We start from the raw sequence: 16746 nt of genomic DNA on the forward strand, positions 1-16746 counted from the left end.
AACACGTTAAGTTTATCCTCGCTCATGCATGGAGATTCAGTTCATTCACTTTACTGTGGGTTTTTTCAAAACTACAGTTTACTGCCCCTCCAGGAACCTGCCTGTGATGCAGGAGACCAGGGTTCCATCCCTGGGTCGGGAAGATCCTCTGGAGAAGGAAATGGCAATCCACTCCAGCGTTCTTGCTTAGAGAAGCCCATGGAGAGAGGAGCTTGGCAGGCTATACAGTCTGTGGGGCCGCAAAGAGTCAGACACGACTGAGCGACTAGCACACACACCCCACCGACACACAGGGGTTTGCACGTCTGGACTCACCGTGGGTGCAGGGGAGTGAGGGCCTCCTCAGAGAGGGGCTCCCTCTGAGCCCCAGACGCCACGGGATGAAGGAGACGCCTCTTGCTCAGTGCTTCGAGGAGCAGCATCTCTGGGGGCCTCAGCCCCGGTCACTCACACTGCCTGTATTCTCTTCCCCAAATTCACCTCTTTCCCCTTTCATCCCTAAAAATCACTTTTATTTTAAAATAGTCCAAGATTTATGGGAAAACTGAACATAGTCCGTGGAGTTCTCTCTAAGCTCTTGCTTTGGAGAGCTCCCTTGTTGCAGTTGAGGAGCCGACTCGGATACGTTCTCATTAAGCCCGCTCCATGCCAGGGGCCTTTCCCTGCCCCAGGCCCCGCCAGTGCCGCCCTCCTTCAGGCCCCAGGCCCCTGGTGGTCTGGGCTGTGACGCTTCCCCAGACCTCCCGGGCTGGTGGTCCTGACGGTTCTCAGGAGGCAGCTCAGGCACTTTCCTGAATGTTGCTCGGGGGCTTGTCGAGTTTTCCTGTCTTGATCAGACTGGAGTTTTTGGGAGAAGACCCTGGAGACAAGGACTGCTCCGCTTCACACCACGGCACGTGGTCTCAGCACAGGTTGTCCCTGGCGGTGTGGCCCGGGTCGCCTGAGGCAGTTTCTCTGCTTTCATTTTGCTTTTTAAGGCAGTCTTGCTCTGGCCTTTCCTCCACCAGCAAAAAGGGAAAGTTCTCGACAGTCGAGAGTGTGCTGATTCTTCACAACCTGCTCAGAACCAGCCTGGCGTGGGGCTCCTCTAACGACTTTCTTTACAGTTACTCAGAGAGCAGGCGATGACTCTGTCCTACAGAGGAGGCGGGTGGGCTGCACCAGACCCTCCTGGAGACCCGCAGGCAGAGTGCCGCCCACCTCCACCCTGCCCCCGGAGCCAGAGAGAGTCGACCCAGCTGAGCTCTCCTACCCTCGGGGTCTGAGACAGGACTGGCCAGCGAACTCAGCTTAGCATACGACCTGGTCCGACTGCAGGCAGCCTCTGTGGGTCTGCAGGAAGGAGGGAGAGGTGAAATGGCAGGGGCTCCCGAATGCCTGCAGCGTCGCGCTGGGTACCGGGGCATTGCTGGGGTAAATTCCGCCTGCTAGTATTTGGAATTTCTGTAATTCTATCTTGAAAGTACTCCTCTATTTGCTGTTTTTTTCCAACTCATCATCTCTTAATGGACTCTCTAAGTAGCCTAAAATGTCTGCTTCTCCTTGACCTTCACATGAGGGAAATTAGAACTGGAAACAATTATTAAATACCTGGAAACTTTCCACTGGGATTTATGTCCTTAAAGCAACTGATCCCATCTAAATAGCCTCATCACAGTAAGATTTCGCTTCATGATCATGCATTTTAAAAAGTCCAGCCAGAGGCCCTGAGGGTCATTCTGTAGCCACATAATGGTCCTCTGTCCATTAAGTCACAAAAACGTGCTGCAAAAAATGTCAAGGCTCCGAGCTCTCTGAATAACCCGTGCGCAAGGGAACCTGTATCCTCAGCATCTTCACCCTTTTTTTGTTCTTCTACTATCTTTGCAAATTACTCTAGGTGCTGTTATTTAGAAGAAGCCTGGGATTATTTCCACTCACGGCTATTTCTGTCCTCGTTCTTACAAAATAGCCCCACGTGGCCACCCTGAGGGGCAGGAGGGCGGGCTAGAGAGCAGGTTGGGGATGGGGCTCAGGTGGGGCCCCTTCTCAGCAGCATCCACTACGTCCTTAGTGTGAAGAGCGGCACAAGAGCCCGAGGTCCGTAGGCCTGGGGCCCCAGGAGCACCACCTCCCTACCCCGCCCCACCCCCACCTCCCCACCCCACCCCTCTCCCCTGGCCCCCCCACCCCCCGCCTCTCTGCCCCACCCACGCCTCCCCTGCCCCCCACCTCCCCGCCCCTACCCCATCACGGAGCCTATGGCGTCCTGCATTCTGGGCCTTGTTCCTTGAATTCTGGGCCGTGTTCTGTGAAAGCCCTGATTCAGGATGATAGATACCACACCACCCAAACGCCCAGCAGCAAGTGCTAAATCCAGGGAAGGGTTAGGGTTTTTTGTTTGCTTGTTTGTTTTGTAAGCCCATCATCAAGTAAAAATCTCTATTCCATGTGAGAAAACTCTCATCAGCCAGAAATGCACTCTTGAGAGAAGCCCCAGGGGCTGGGATGGGGGTCAGCAGCTCACCTCAAAGCCCTCCCCTCCCTGACCCTGGGGCTTCTTGTGAGCTGAGTGTGGCCTTTAGTCTGAACTACTCTGGTGTCTCTTAAATAAAACGTAATAAAAAGTAAAGACAGGAGAAAAAGCTAAAAACATGAAAAGCAATATCCAAGGTTTCTGATTTTAAGCAAAGCAACCGTCCTTTTAGGAAAGTGGCACCTGAGCCCCACAAAGCTTGCAGGTGCACGGCTTTCCTCTTAAAACCCCAACCAACCCTGCCCTTCCTGCCTTCCTCTCCCAGCACCAGCGAGTGGTCCAGCGGGCTCTCTTACTCCATCCGGGGCACATCTGATTCCAGAACAGCCTTTCCAGGGTCGGAGATGGGAGGCGCCACTCTGGTTCCAAGTTCTCTTCTGTTGAAGTCCTTTAATGGACCGGAACCTGGTGGTCCAGAGTTGATGATAGTAAAGGAGAGAGAAAGGCTGATGTTCCTTGGTTTACGCAGAAAGCCAATAAAGCCCCCGCATGGGGCTTGCTCTGTTCACAACGGCCTCAGGCGTCCTCTCCATGGGGTGAAGGTGCAGAGTGCCTTCTCAAGAGGGTTTAGAAGCCCGGGCAGGAAAGTGAACTCAGAGAGCCTCTGCGCTCCAGGAGATCAGACTGAAAGAGAGAGAGAGAGAGAAAGAGAGAGAGGGAGAGAGAAAGCAAGACACGGGGACCAGAGCTCTGATGGAGCAAACGTGTTTTAATCCACACGCTGTGGGCATATACACTGTGGTTATTCTCAGCAAAGATAAAGACTAAAATTCCAGACTTAAAAACGTAGGCGATCCATATTAAAGAGAGAGAGGGTTGTAAACCATCGCCTTTACCGTAGGGTTCACAAGAAGAAAGAGGGTGCTTATCACCGTATAGAAAAACTAACGAAGGAAATGCCTGGATCCCTCAGCCCTGGGAGAGGCTTGCCTCTCCTCGTAATTCCTGAATATTCAGGAATTAATAAGGCACAGAGGATTCCTGCCAGGTCCAAAACAGCACACAGGAGGCCCCCTGTTCAATGCTTCCTGACACGCGTCTCTAAAAGCACGCATTCCACGCACCTGCTTTCCCTCTGTGATGAGCCCAGGTGAGCAGAGGCGCTCTTCCTGGCTCAGGTGAACAGTGCTGTCCTGGGGGACTCATCACCATCACGGCAGGTCTCATGGCAGAGGGACAGAGAGACAGAGAAAGGGACAGTCAGAGGGAGGGAGACAGAGAGAGAGACACACAGAGACAGAGACAGAGAGACAGAGACACAGAGACACAGAGATGGAGACACAGAGACACAGAGACGGAGAGAGAGACACAGAGACAGGGAGAGAGGCAGGGGGAGGAGGCAGAGGAGAGGCTCCCTGGTGTGCAGTTTGATAACTCCTGAGCCCCGTGGTTACAAGCATCCGCCCACGCGCAGCCCCAGATGACCCCCCCACACCCGTCTCAAACATGACAACGAGTCTCCCAGCAACACTGTCTAGAAACTGCTTAAAACACAGCCTGAGGGGCGCGAACAAGCGCAGACTTTGGTTAGAGACTGGGCAGCGGTCGACTCCTCCACCTTCGGGCCTGAGCGACGATGGGAAATGTCACAGACATCCAAACCCACGCGATCCATTTAGTTTAGTCCCCAGAGCCATCTCCGTGCCCATCCCCGGGAGGGGACAGCCCTGCCTTGCACGTCGAGACCAGAGGACCCTGGTCCATCCCCAAGCTTTCCCCACAAGCCCGATCAAGACTCTAACAGAATTGTCCCGTGAAGTGCCGTCCTCTGGAAAATCCATGAAGTGGGGGGACGTGGGGCAGCAGGACCCATCTGGGAAGCCCACCACAGAGGGGTCCTGGCGCTGGTCTCCACCCCTCGCCTGGCCGTGTGGTCCCCCAGGGTTGGGAGAAGGCACCCTATTTGGCTGGACGACGCATTGCTATGGAGAACACAGCCTGACCACCTGGGCCAGGCCCCAGTGTCCTGCTTCACAGAGTCAGGTTTCCGCCAAGGCTGGGGCGCAGGCAGCCACGGGCGCCGCCCAGCAGCTATCGGTGACGCCTGGACAAGAGGCGTCCCCGGGGGACGTGAGGAGGCGTCCAAGTGCCGGTCCTGCTCCACTCCCCCGCCTCCGTCGACGCCACTGAATGTCTTTGAATTAAACGTAGAATTTTGTTTTTCATCAAAAGTGAACATGAATAGTCTCAGTTCAAACAGCCTGCCCTGAAATGGATCGTGTCCGGTAATGTGGTTTCACTGAATCCAATTAAGATCTTGTCCAGCGAGACAGAGAGCCTGGAGGGTCAAGAACAATTGGCATGAAAATGCGGCTCAAGAAACGTGAACACGTGGTGAGTGTATGAAGGATGGTGATCCAGGGGCCTCAGAGGGTGTGGGGCCTTCCAGGAGGCTCCGTCCAGGAGCGGCGCCTGCAGAGCAGAGGAGAGGGTCACCAGCCACCAGGGAGCAGAGCCGCCCTTAAAGGGCGAGGGTGCGCTTCCGGTCACTTGCTGGTTTGCACACAAAGGTTCCCTGGTGGACACGCCAGGCCTGCACTTGGCACGAGAAACGCCTTGGCTTAGAACAGGGAGACTGTTGCGATCTGGTAACCCGGTCAAAGGAGGCCCCCCGAGGACACCCCCCTGCTCCCCATCCCCGGCAGCCTGGGCACAGCATCCACCTCAGGGTAGGGGGTGGCATGCAGCCAGCATCCCTGAACGGCGGGAGGTCCCAGGGTCTGACCCAGGAAAAGCAGGAGGTGGAGGGAAGCCCTGGGCCCAGAAAAGCCTGAGGTGTTGGGGCACAGGTGTCTGGCCGGGAGTCAGGGGCGAGGAAGGCAGTCCAGCGCGGCGGGCAGCGTGGCTCCGTGTCCGGCCCCGGGACTTGTCGCAGGACCCTGGGCAGTTCAGTCTGACCTCAGACCGCAGCCTCTGCAGCTATTCAGGGGGCTGTCCTGACGCCTCCCCCAAATGCGTGGAGAAGGGGTGAGCCAGGTGTGGAGACATCCAAGCACACGCCCTGAAACGGACCACACCAACACCGGCTGTCGGAGAAGAGCAGGGCTTCCGGGCGAGGAGTGGGGGTCAAACCTGCCCCGGGGACTTTCCTCCTGCGACCCCTCAGCCCTGTCTGCTGCCCCTCCGGCCCCCCAGGCGCCGCCCCGTTGGGCCCTCTCGCCCGTGGTCTGCACCCCGGAGCGGCGGCTCGCCTATCACTATGTCCCAGCACACCCTGCATATCCTAGGCATGTAGGAAGGGCTTGGTAAATGTTCCTCAAATAAGACATTTATTTAGTGAAAAGAACGTATGGAAGCCAAAGAGCTTGGCTGGGTCACTGTGTGAAGTTGGTTGTGATATAAGATACAGGAACAGCAGATCTTGATAAGGAGCAGATTCCGCCGAAATCTCAAATCAGAGCCCAGGAAGGCTACAGAGCCACAGACCCCTGAGGACTTCTGTCTGCTCTGCCTTTTCAAGTAAGTCATTTCCCATCTTTTCTCAGCGAGGCTCTGGTGTGAGCAGTGATGCAGGAAGACTCCCGAAGCATGGAGAATGCAGCAGCACTCCAGCTTGGCCGACCGACCTCCCCGGGGGTTCTCTCAGCTTGTTCTACTACACGAGCATCTCTTCCAATCAGAACCCTGGGAGGGGACAAAGCCAGGCTTTGAACCCTGCAGGCCAGGCGGGAAGCGGGCGGAAGCACGGGCGGCCCGCCTGGACCTCGGGCCACTGCTGTCCTCTGGTGGCAGACAGCGTGCTTCTGCTTTTCGGATCACTGTGAGCAGAAATGAAAACGCCAGGACCTGCTGGCTGATCCTCCAGGGGCTGCGGAGAACTGAGCTTGTTTTCCCGAGGACAGACACTGGGGAGGGCATCCTGGCTTAACGCCTGCTGATGGGGGTGATGAAAGGATGCAGATGGCCGTGCCCATCTGGACCCCAGGACCCCCTAAAAACACGTCCTCGGCCCATGGCCATGAAGCAGACACCACGGATGTGAGGAGTGACCTCCAGCCGGAGAGACAGTGTGTCTTGTCCTGGATGGGGCTGGAGAGGATGAGTAGCTAAGCCTCTGGGACCTGGGTTCTCCCCTCTGGAGCCCCCAGAACTCAGGGGAGTCGAGGCCGTGCTCTCTCGCCATAAGGATAGTTCTTGCTTTGTGAGTCCTTTATTTTGCGCCGTCAAAACACACCTTTGCTCTTTATTCTTCAGTTAGCACGTATGTGTCGAGCACCCACCTCCTGCTTCGTGCTGGTCACTTACTGAGGGGTCAAGGGGTGGACAGGCAGGGAGGTCCCAGTCCTCCTGGAGGTCACGTCTCTACACATAAGCCCTCGCTCATCCTTGTTTCTACCACCCAGCGGTCGACCACACGCAGGCCTGCGCGTCGGGGCTGGTGCGAGAGCCTTGAGGCCGCTCCGCTGGGACCCTCCAGAGAGGCCAGGAGACGGACCTCCTGGCAGATGGAAGCCCCGTGTGTGCCGAACGGCTCTCATTCGGAAGGCTGGAGTCCCCGAGATTCTCCACTTTGGGCAAAAGAAGGAAGTGGTCCTCTCCTGCCCGGGCGGGGGCCCCGAGAGGTCCTGGCTGCGACAGGGGCCTCCGGGTCCTCCAGCAGCGAAGGAGAGCAGCGGCCAGGGGAACGTCACCTCCAGACACGCCCGGTGCCCGTGAGAGGAGAGTTTCTGTTACCTGTGATGCCGGCAACGGTTTATTAGAGACTTTCCTTTCTTCTCACTTAATAGTGACCCCCCAGTATGGTGGGGTAGCAAGTTGGGCAGGTACCACCTCCTGTTTGCTGAGGCCTGGAGAGGCCGCGGCGATGTGCCCAGGTTCACAGAAGTGACCAGCGGGGGGGACCCTTGACCCTGTGCACACCAGCGGGCAGGGACCCCTGACCCTGTCCATACCCGCGGGGGGGACCCCTGACCCTGTCCACACCCGCAGAGGGCACCCCTGACCCTGTCCACACCCCCAGGGGGCACCCCTGACCCTGTCCGCACCCGCGGGGGGCACCCCTGATGCTGTCCACACCCGCGGGGGGGACCCCTGACCCTGTCCACACCAGCTGTCCACACCAGCGCAGCCTGGCCTCTCAGAGGCCTGAGCGTGAGCAAAGAGGACGGTCAGGTAGGAAGCCGCGCAGACAGGCGTCTTGGCCGTTAAGCACGCACTGTCGGGACGCTGAGAGGACAGGGGACGTGTCCCCGGCCCTCGGCTTCAGAGCTCTGTGGGAATCGTGCAGACCAGCGGGAGCTGGAGAGACGAGCAGAGATGGAAAGGGAGCGTGAGGGCCACCGAAAGGCCACCAGCATGGCTGTGACGGGGCTGCGGGCCCCGTGCGGCACCGGCAGCGTGGGGGCCGCGTGGGGGCCGCGGGGTGGGGATCCCTGGGCTCCTGCACCACCCACCCAGCACTCAGCCGCCACGCGGGGGTCTCTTCAAAGGCAGCTTCTCGTGCTTCTTCTCAGAGGAAGTCGCAGGCAAGGGCGGTGACTCGAAGGCAGATCTGAGGGCCGCGGGGTGTTTTGTCTACAGGAGCACGCACAATAGGCCGAAGCCGCTGTGACCGGCGTGGGTTGGCTCCTGTCTGGAGGAATTTGTTCTCAGCGGCGGGGGTCCACTTTAGATCTTTGTTTATTTGGCCGTTGAATTCTCTGCAAGTTCACAGAATTTTGCATTTTTGCCAAACTTTAAAAAATAATCCAGAGGACTAAAGAAACCTCCTCTTTTAATTTCTGATACGGAAAGTTGTTTCTTTTAATTTACAGTAAAAATAACTTGGTTTCCAAATATTTTCTTTACTATTTCAGATATATATGAAAGAGAGGGCTTAAGTGGCTTGAAAGAAATGTGTTGTTCTTCATATTGAAAGTATTATATAAAAGGTGAGCACCCTGTGAAAAGTGGTACTATAATTTATATCAATATAAGTTGAATAATTGTTCTGATTTACCAAAATTATGTATCAACTGTATATAAATTAATGAGACTTTAAAAATTGAGTGCAGTTAAATATACATAGCAACTGGGAAAAGCTAGAAATGATAGCAATATAACATTTCTTGAATGAGTATTTAACTTTTCTGATTGTTTTGACTCTGGATAAATAGGAGTTTAATGTATCAGTCACATATAAATTAATAAATACAGTCAAACTGATAAAATTCAAATATATTTCCACATAATAAAATCCAAATGTATTCGTATGTAGGGACTGCTGATTGTCTGCCCATTATGCATTCTCCTTTCTCTTACTAACAAGACCAATTTTGTTAGGGGCATTTCCTTGCAGCTCATAGTGGCCAATGAGATACAAGCAAAGCCACTGGGTGAAACCTCCAGGGAAGTTCTGTTGCCTCTGGGCCCTTTGCCCCATCCTTTCTTTGAACCAGGAACACAGATGTGATGGCATAAGTGACAGCAACTATTTTGTGAGCATGAGGAAAAGGCTCACACCCTGTGGATGATGAAACAGGGATTTGGAAAGGGCTCAAGTCCCTAGTGACCTACCTCCTTTTTAGGTGGAACAAACATGAACGTCTTTCTCAAACGAACCACTTAGCGTGGAATTTTCAGTTAAATACAGCCAAACAGAAGTTCAAATTGATGATGTAAGATAAGGAATAAACTGATAAGATGCAAAGAACCTCAATATCGTGTTCTTCCTACAAATTTCTCTCTCATAATTATTAAATGTCCTGAAAAAGACAAGCATGTATGTGGTGTCTTGAGTCAGTGTCCTCCACGTTTACTCTCTATGCATTTTTTATGAACTGCACCCCACTGAGAAAGGAATACGTGGATGGAGAGATGATAGATACACAGGGGGTAGACGCAACCTGACCGTAAGGCGCCGAGAGTGGCCACGCCAGCAGCTGAATCTCACCACAGTGGCTTCAGCTCTGCACCCCTCCTCGCCCCTGAGTGCCCCCAGCCCCGTGACACCCAGTCTCCTCCTGAAGTAATCATCGTCCTGGATTTTACCTGTATCATCGATGTTTCTTATACATATGCACCCTCAAGCAGCGTTCTTCAGGTCTGTATAACTTGACACATGAGACATCAGCCTGTCTGCATTTTTCTGCAACTCTGTGACTCTTCCCTCCACCATCCACACAGGTAGCTGTGCTTTCTTCTTTCTCACTGCTGTTCGGCATCTGAGGCCGTAAATATCCAAAAGTGCATTTGTCCATTTTCTGTACAGGTTTGGTGGTTGTTTCCAGTTTGGGATCTTTACACAGAATATTACCACGACTGTTTTTTAAATTGTCTCCTGGAGCTCACACACACGGTTTTATGAGATAAATATTTAAACAGAATGGCTAAGTTGCAAAGCTGCAGCTGCGCTCCGGAAGACCGTTTACACTCTGACCAGCGGTGTGTAAGTGTGTTAGAGTTTCTGTTGTCCACAGCTCACCGATTCTTCAGCCTCTCTGTGGGCAGCCTGTGGGGGGCTGGGAGCTGAGGCTTGCCCCCTGTGCTTCCAGACGGCCACCTGTAATCCAGTCTGTCAATCCACTCAACTGATTTATTTTTTCCTATGGAGTCAGGTACCCACCTCACGAGAGAGAAAACACAGAAACGAATTTAAGACAGAAGAAGGGGTCAAGAATTGGGTGCAAGGGGCAGACTCAGATTCCCAGTCGCTGTATTTTCAGGGGTCTTATTTCATTAACTTGGAGGGCTCCTAATAGAGCCCCCTTCCAGCCCTGAATGTTTAAATGTCATAGCTCTATTTTACAAAGGAGGAGAGAGGTTTATTTTTGACAAGCTGTGAAACTTATTAAGGTTCTGAAAACTTCTTACCACAAAGTCCTTTGATTCAAACTGTGAAGTCTTACTTGCAACTACTGGTTTGAAAATAATGATAATAATTTTTCCTTGAACTTGGCTACAGACTCAAATTAAAACTTGATCTCAGCAGGGGCTCACTCACTGACCGTTATTGACTATGGAAACACAGGCTCACAGGCAGGAGACCCAGGCGGCCGCAAAGGGCCCGGTGTGTGTGGAGGCTGGCGTTTCGGCCCTGAAACCCTTAATCCTTTTGAGCGAGGGCCTGGCTTTTCGCGCTGCTCTGGGCCAGGGCTGCCGCAGCGGGCGCGGGCACTTTGTGCATCAAGTCGCCTTCATGCCAAGCTCTCCAGCAACGCATGATCACGGGAGGGCCCAGAGGTGAAGCATTTCCCAGACAATGCGACTGACATCTAGGGACTCTCTTTCTGAAACTGCAGTCTACAAGCAAAGACAGTTCTTTGCGTTTGGGAAGATTTGCAGTTCATCCATCTCCACCCCAGAGAAAGCATGAATTTCCTTTTGTCTGTTACTAAAAACATGTGCTGTTCCCAGAAAACAGCGACCCCTCCATCCTCCTACCTGAGGGCGTGTGCTTCCAGGAGGGAAGCGGGGAGCCCACACGCACACGCACACACACACACACACACACACACACACACACACACCTAGAGCTTTCTATCCACAGAAGACTTGGGAGGTTTAATGGTGTCATCAGTATCTGATGGACGGTTTATAGAAAGCAGGATCTCATTACCTCTTTTATAGAGCATTAAAGATTTTTTTAAAAATCTTTCCTCAGTGCTGTATACACTGGCAAGAAATCCCAGAATTTCTGAATTTGTTTCTGCTCCAATTTAATACGACCCATTAAATAAAATTCCTTAAAAGCTGAGAGTCACTGTGTTTTGACTCAAAATTAAAAGAACCCCGTAATTCTTTTGATTTTGTTAATATTCCAAAAATAAATATTTGACTCATAAAGGTTAGGGAAAATTCATTCCTGTTTACTGCCCCGCACATGTCCAAATCTGTCAGCCAAGCAGCTGTGCCTGCCCCGGGGCCCTCGGCAGCTGGGGGCCCAGACCCGCCCTCAGGCCGTTGAAAGTGCTTACAGCCCAGGCGTTCACAGGGACAGGTGCCCTGCAGAAGGTCAGCACTACGCAGTGGCTGAAATTGCTTTCGGGGGATGAAACAAGAGGGACGCCAGCAACTCCACAATCGTCACCTCTTTACGGGTTGGCTTTACGGGTCAGGCAGCCTGACCCGCTGCCCCTACCCTGGGGCCATCCCCCCCCCCGGGGGGCTGGGCGGTCAGACTCCGGTGCAGCGGTCCTGGGTCTGGCCCAACTCCTGTGGCGTCTCTCCTGGCCTTTTTCCTGGGAGGGACACAGAGGGCCAGAGAGCTTCCTAATGATTTGCACCCAGACTCCCTAGGGGTTACACCTCATCTCACCACCTGCACCTCTGTGTGCGTGTGCATGTGTGCGCGCGCATGTGCATGCGTGTGTGCGGTGCACGTGTGTGCACGCGTGTGCGTGTGTGCACGTGCGTGTGTGCGTGTGCACTCGTGTGCGTGTGCGTGCGTGTGCATGCGTGTGCGTGTGTGCACGTGCGTGTGTGCGAGTGCACGCGTGTGTGCACGTGTGCATGTGCGTGTGTGTGCGTGTGTACTCGCGTGTGTGCATGTATGTGCGTGTGTGCTCCTGGACCACGCCGCAATGAGCCTCACATAGGATGCTCCAGCGCTCATGACTTGACTGTGTCTTTCCTACAAACAGCGTCATTTTCCATGTAAACACAATACAACCATCAACATCAAGGACTCCGACTGACCCAACGGTGCCATCAGCCCTCGAGTCCCCCTTGAGCTTCGCTGATCGCATCCCCTGCCTGACTGAGGTGCAGGACCCCTCCTCACAGGCCCAGGGCTGCCTGTGGATTCAGAGCACCAGTCCTGCAGCCACAGCCGTCTCGTCTTTCACAATCTCGACACGTTTGAAAAGTCCAGGTCTCTACTTGGAAAAAGCGCTCCTTGACTTGAGCTTGGCTGGTGCCTGTCCTCTGTGTGTTCAGGCGGTGCTGTCCCCTGTGTCCGGGGGCCCCGACCTTGCTGGGGAAGGTACTTTACTCCCAGTGAGCACGGCACCTGCCGGGTTTCTCCGCTGGCAACCTAGTGAAGAGGCTATTCCGCTGGTTGGTTGATGAGTCATTGGTGGGTGCTTGGAGGGAAATGCTCAGGCCAGCTCCCCTCTCTTCTCTCATTCATTCCAGCATAAATTCGTGCTCCAAACAGTCATTGGGTGTCTCCATGCACGAACTTCCCACCGGGCAAGGCCTGTGCGGCACCCATGACCTCAGCGAGGCCGTCACCCACCGACCCCGCAGCTGAGCGGCGTGTGGCTGGAGCGGCCCGGCCTCCCGGGTGTGCCGGGGGTGGGGAAGCGGGGCACGGTGGACCGGCGACAGGCAGGCTGGGCTCCCACATGCACGACGCTGCGGCAGAGAAAGCAGATGGGCAGCAAAGAGCAGGGTGCGGATTCCGGGTGACGGCCTGCGGGAGCCAGGCTGGAGAGACAGAGCAGGATGGGGAGCGAGTGGGAGGCTCTGCCAGACCCCGGACCCCGCAGACCGAGGCTGCCAGCTCACCTTCAGCACGCCCACGAGTGAGCGGAGGGAGACGCAGACGGGCGTGGGTAGGAAGAAGCGCCGGCTCCCCCTGCTCCTGTCCACCCGTCTCCCGTAGGCTCTGGGAGCCCGAGGACCCCCAGCCTGGAGAGCAGCTCCCGCAGGGCCCAGGGCGGGTAGGGGCCTGAGCAAAGCTTGAGGCAGAGGCCACGTTCTTCCTGAGCCGTGAGGCCCTGGCCCTCAGGATTGGGGCGGGGGTGGGGGGCTGCTGACAATCCTCAGAGCAGGGGGGAGGACGGGCGACCAGGCCAGATCACATCACCGCGCTCTCTGCCAGGACCTGCATTAGAGCAAAATAATACCAGATTGGGCAACGCCGGGCGTCCAAGTGCTTTATTCAGACAATTCAGCATAAACACCTCTAAACATCTTTGCAGAAAATTCAGAAATCTGGTCTCGCAGAAACATTTTCTGCAGACTCCTGACCCCCAAAGTGGCTGTATGAGGAGTGAAGCGGGAACAGCCAAGATGCTCCTGGCCCCCCAGGGACCCCGCAGGGCCCCGTGGGCTCAGAGCTACCTGCCAGGCGACCCAGCGCTGAGCAGAGGGCTGGCGCTTCACCCGTAGTCGTGGCTCCGCAGCTGTCCTCCCGCACCCGCGACTCCCCGCGTGAAAGGGCAGGTCGGGAACCAGAGCCTACTCCAAGCCTCCACACGCCAGCGCGGGGAGCAGCTGGCGGACCACCCACTGCACCCCCGCCCCAGCCCCGCTCGGCAGGCACGGCCGCTGGAAAGTGGAGCGCTCCTTTTTGTGGAGTAAACTGACCGCTTTTGAGTGGTTTTCATTAGAGCAAGAAGGCATTTTGATTAAAGCGTTTGCTGTATCTCCTGTAAAAAAAACAGAATCGTAAAGTCCCGGGATCCACAGGGATAAAGTCCCGGGATCCACAAGGATAAAGTCCCCGGATCCACAGGGATAAAGTCCCCGGATCCACAGGGATAAAGTCCCCGGATCCACAGGGATAAAGTCCCCGGATCCACAGGGATAAAGTCCCGGGATCCACAAGGATAAAGTCCCCGGATCCACAGGGATAAAGTCCCCGGATCCACAGGGATAAAGTCCCGGGATCCACAGGGATAAAGTCCCGGGATCCACAAGGATAAAGTCCCCGGATCCACAGGGGTCACGATGCTCTGTGTTCGTGAACTGCTTTCCAAGCCCCTCACCAACTTCGCTTTATTAATAAATAAATATTAATTAATAAATAAATAATATCGCCAGGTCCCTGGGAGCAGGAAGAGGGAAACATTACGGTCTTTATGGTTGATCACTGCCAAGTGCAGGGACCACGTGGGATGAACAGGGAGCCGGCTGCGACCTGGACCCAGGAGGCAGCACCTCACTCGACAGCGTCTCCTCCGACCCCAGGCCTGTGTGCCCCCACCCCCTGCTGAGGCTGAGGCTGCTCCCGCCGCCGGGCCTGCGGAGGGGCCTGCAGGGGGCGCTGGCAGGGGCGAGATTGCACTGGAGGGGTGACTGATGGAGGCGGTGCTGGGGGGGCGGCGGACAGACTCCACGAGCCTGAAACGCCCTCAGGAACGCATCCGAGGCTTGACTGGTACCAAGGCCTCGTACCTCCCGTCTTCCCAGTCTCATCGTGTGCATCTGACATCCACCTGAGCCAGCTGAGCAGCGCCGGGAAGGACCACAGTGACCCCCGGACACGTTTGGCCCGGCAGTCTTGTCTCTGAAGCTCACCACCTGCGGGCACTGCACGCCCAACGAAGCAGGAGGCACCTCGGCGCGGGGGCTGGGTCTCTTCTCTGCGGCTGACTGCTTCCTGCCCAGCCTGCCCCTGTGGGCGTGTGGTCGGGGACGCTGGCTTCAGGCTGGCTGGAGGGGCCCGTCCACACCTGCGGCTAAGGGGCAGGTTTGGGCCAGGGCCTCAGGGCCGCACGGGGGTGCAGGGGGCTGGGCTGTGCTGCAGGCATGGAACCCCGGCCCGTCTGGAACATGCCGCCCCCTCCCTGCAACTGGCCCCTCTGGCTCCCGCAGCTCGGCGGCCACCCCATCCAGCAAGGGGACTGTCAGACGGTCTGAGAGCACCCCGTCCATGCCGGGAGCTGAGGCAGGGACGAGGCAGGTTCCTGTGAAAACATCGCAGGCTTTTCATAGCTTTTCTTTCCTATGAAATTTCTTTCTTCTCATTTCTGTTAACTTTGCTAGTTAAACTGTCAGGCCAGTTTTGAAAGGGAATAACACCTTTGTCCCTCCTCCCATCCTGAAGCCAAAGTCTATTTTGGTTCATATAAAAATGATCAAATTACAGCTGTTGGCATGTTCCTTAACGAGGGAAAAAATAACTTGGATTAACTGGTGGCAATAAACTAAGTATTTCAATTAAATTCTAACATAAGTAAAAATATCAATCATACCAGCCTATGTCTCAACCAGCCTCAACCCTTCAAACAGTGTGCGCGACCCTTGGAGCAGCTGCTGCAGTTTCTATTAAGAAAATGAGACTTGAGGCAATAAAGGGAGTTGCCGGAGGGACCCCGAGAAACGGCACGCGTCTCGGTCACACCAGCCCCAGGCAAGGCGGGACTCGCCGTCACTGGTCACTTCTACCGAGGGGAAGAGAAAGGCGTCCTTCCCCAGGTCCTGACCTCAGACGCAGCCCCAAAGGGCTCCTGGGCTCCGGGGGTGGGGAGCCCCGCAGGTTGGGAGCCATTTGGGTGCCGGCTGAAAATGCCCCCCTGGAGCCCCCAGTCCACGAGACGAGAGGCTGGCCCACAGCATTCTGGCTGCGGCAACGCCCCCTGCCAGCGGCCCCCACGCCCAGGCCCCACCCAGGGGCTTCTGTGCTCACACGCCAGGCACCGCCACCGGGGCGTCCTCGCCCTCCCGCCGTGCGGCCTCAGCGCCCGGGGACCAGGTGTGCCGTCGCTCACGGCCCATCAACACACACTCAGGAGAGGGGGGACCCTCCCCCAAGTCCGGCGCTTCGGCCACAAACCTCCAGGGGGCTTCAGAGGGCCCACAGTCTGCAAGGACAACTGGAGTCCACCCGGACCTCAGGGTGCTCATTGGTTCTGATGGGTCATCCCAGTGCCGCCTGGCCGGGGCCCCGGCAGGTGCGGGCAGCCCCTGGCCCAGGAAGGGGAGAAGGTGCCGGTGGAAGGCGCAGCCCCTGCTGACCGGAGCCCAGGGCCGAAATCGGGCGGCCGTGTTCGCGCAGGGAGGGGCACCTCCACAAGGCGCAGAGTAAGCACCAGAACCAGTAACGCCGTCTGTTTAACTGCGGGATAAAGGGTCTGGCTGACGCTAGGGCCGCAGTAGTTTACGGAGACCGCTCATTCCAGATCACTCCCATTAAAACTGATTTTGGTTTTCAAACCAAAAAGGGCGGGAGGAATTTTGATGTATCTACATGACGCTGAAGACATTTCCTTCAAGTAATTTCATAATAAATTCAGTTTGCTTCCAGTTCCCATTCCCAGCCAAGGGTGTTTACTCCTCTGACACAGAAAACTAACTTCCCCATGAGTGTCCATGGAGCAGCGATCACAGGCTTTCAGAGCTGAGTTCAAGTTCCTTCCAACCTGGGAAGAGTCCTGTGGGGTGAACTGGCAGGAAATTTCACCTAAGTTCCTGGTCCATGAAGTGTATCTTTAAAAATACACATTTCTGGCAAACTTTCCCTAAGGCAGTCCGCACTGATATTTCTTCTGGAGGTTCTTTCAGGGGCACTGGGGGGCCCACCTGGACCAGGGACTGCAGGGCACGAACTGCCTGGAGCCCGTTTCTCAGATGGACGTCCTGTG

Source organism: Ovis canadensis, chromosome 20 (genome assembly GCF_042477335.2).
Source record: "Ovis canadensis isolate MfBH-ARS-UI-01 breed Bighorn chromosome 20, ARS-UI_OviCan_v2, whole genome shotgun sequence".
Taxonomy (NCBI): domain Eukaryota; kingdom Metazoa; phylum Chordata; class Mammalia; order Artiodactyla; family Bovidae; genus Ovis; species Ovis canadensis.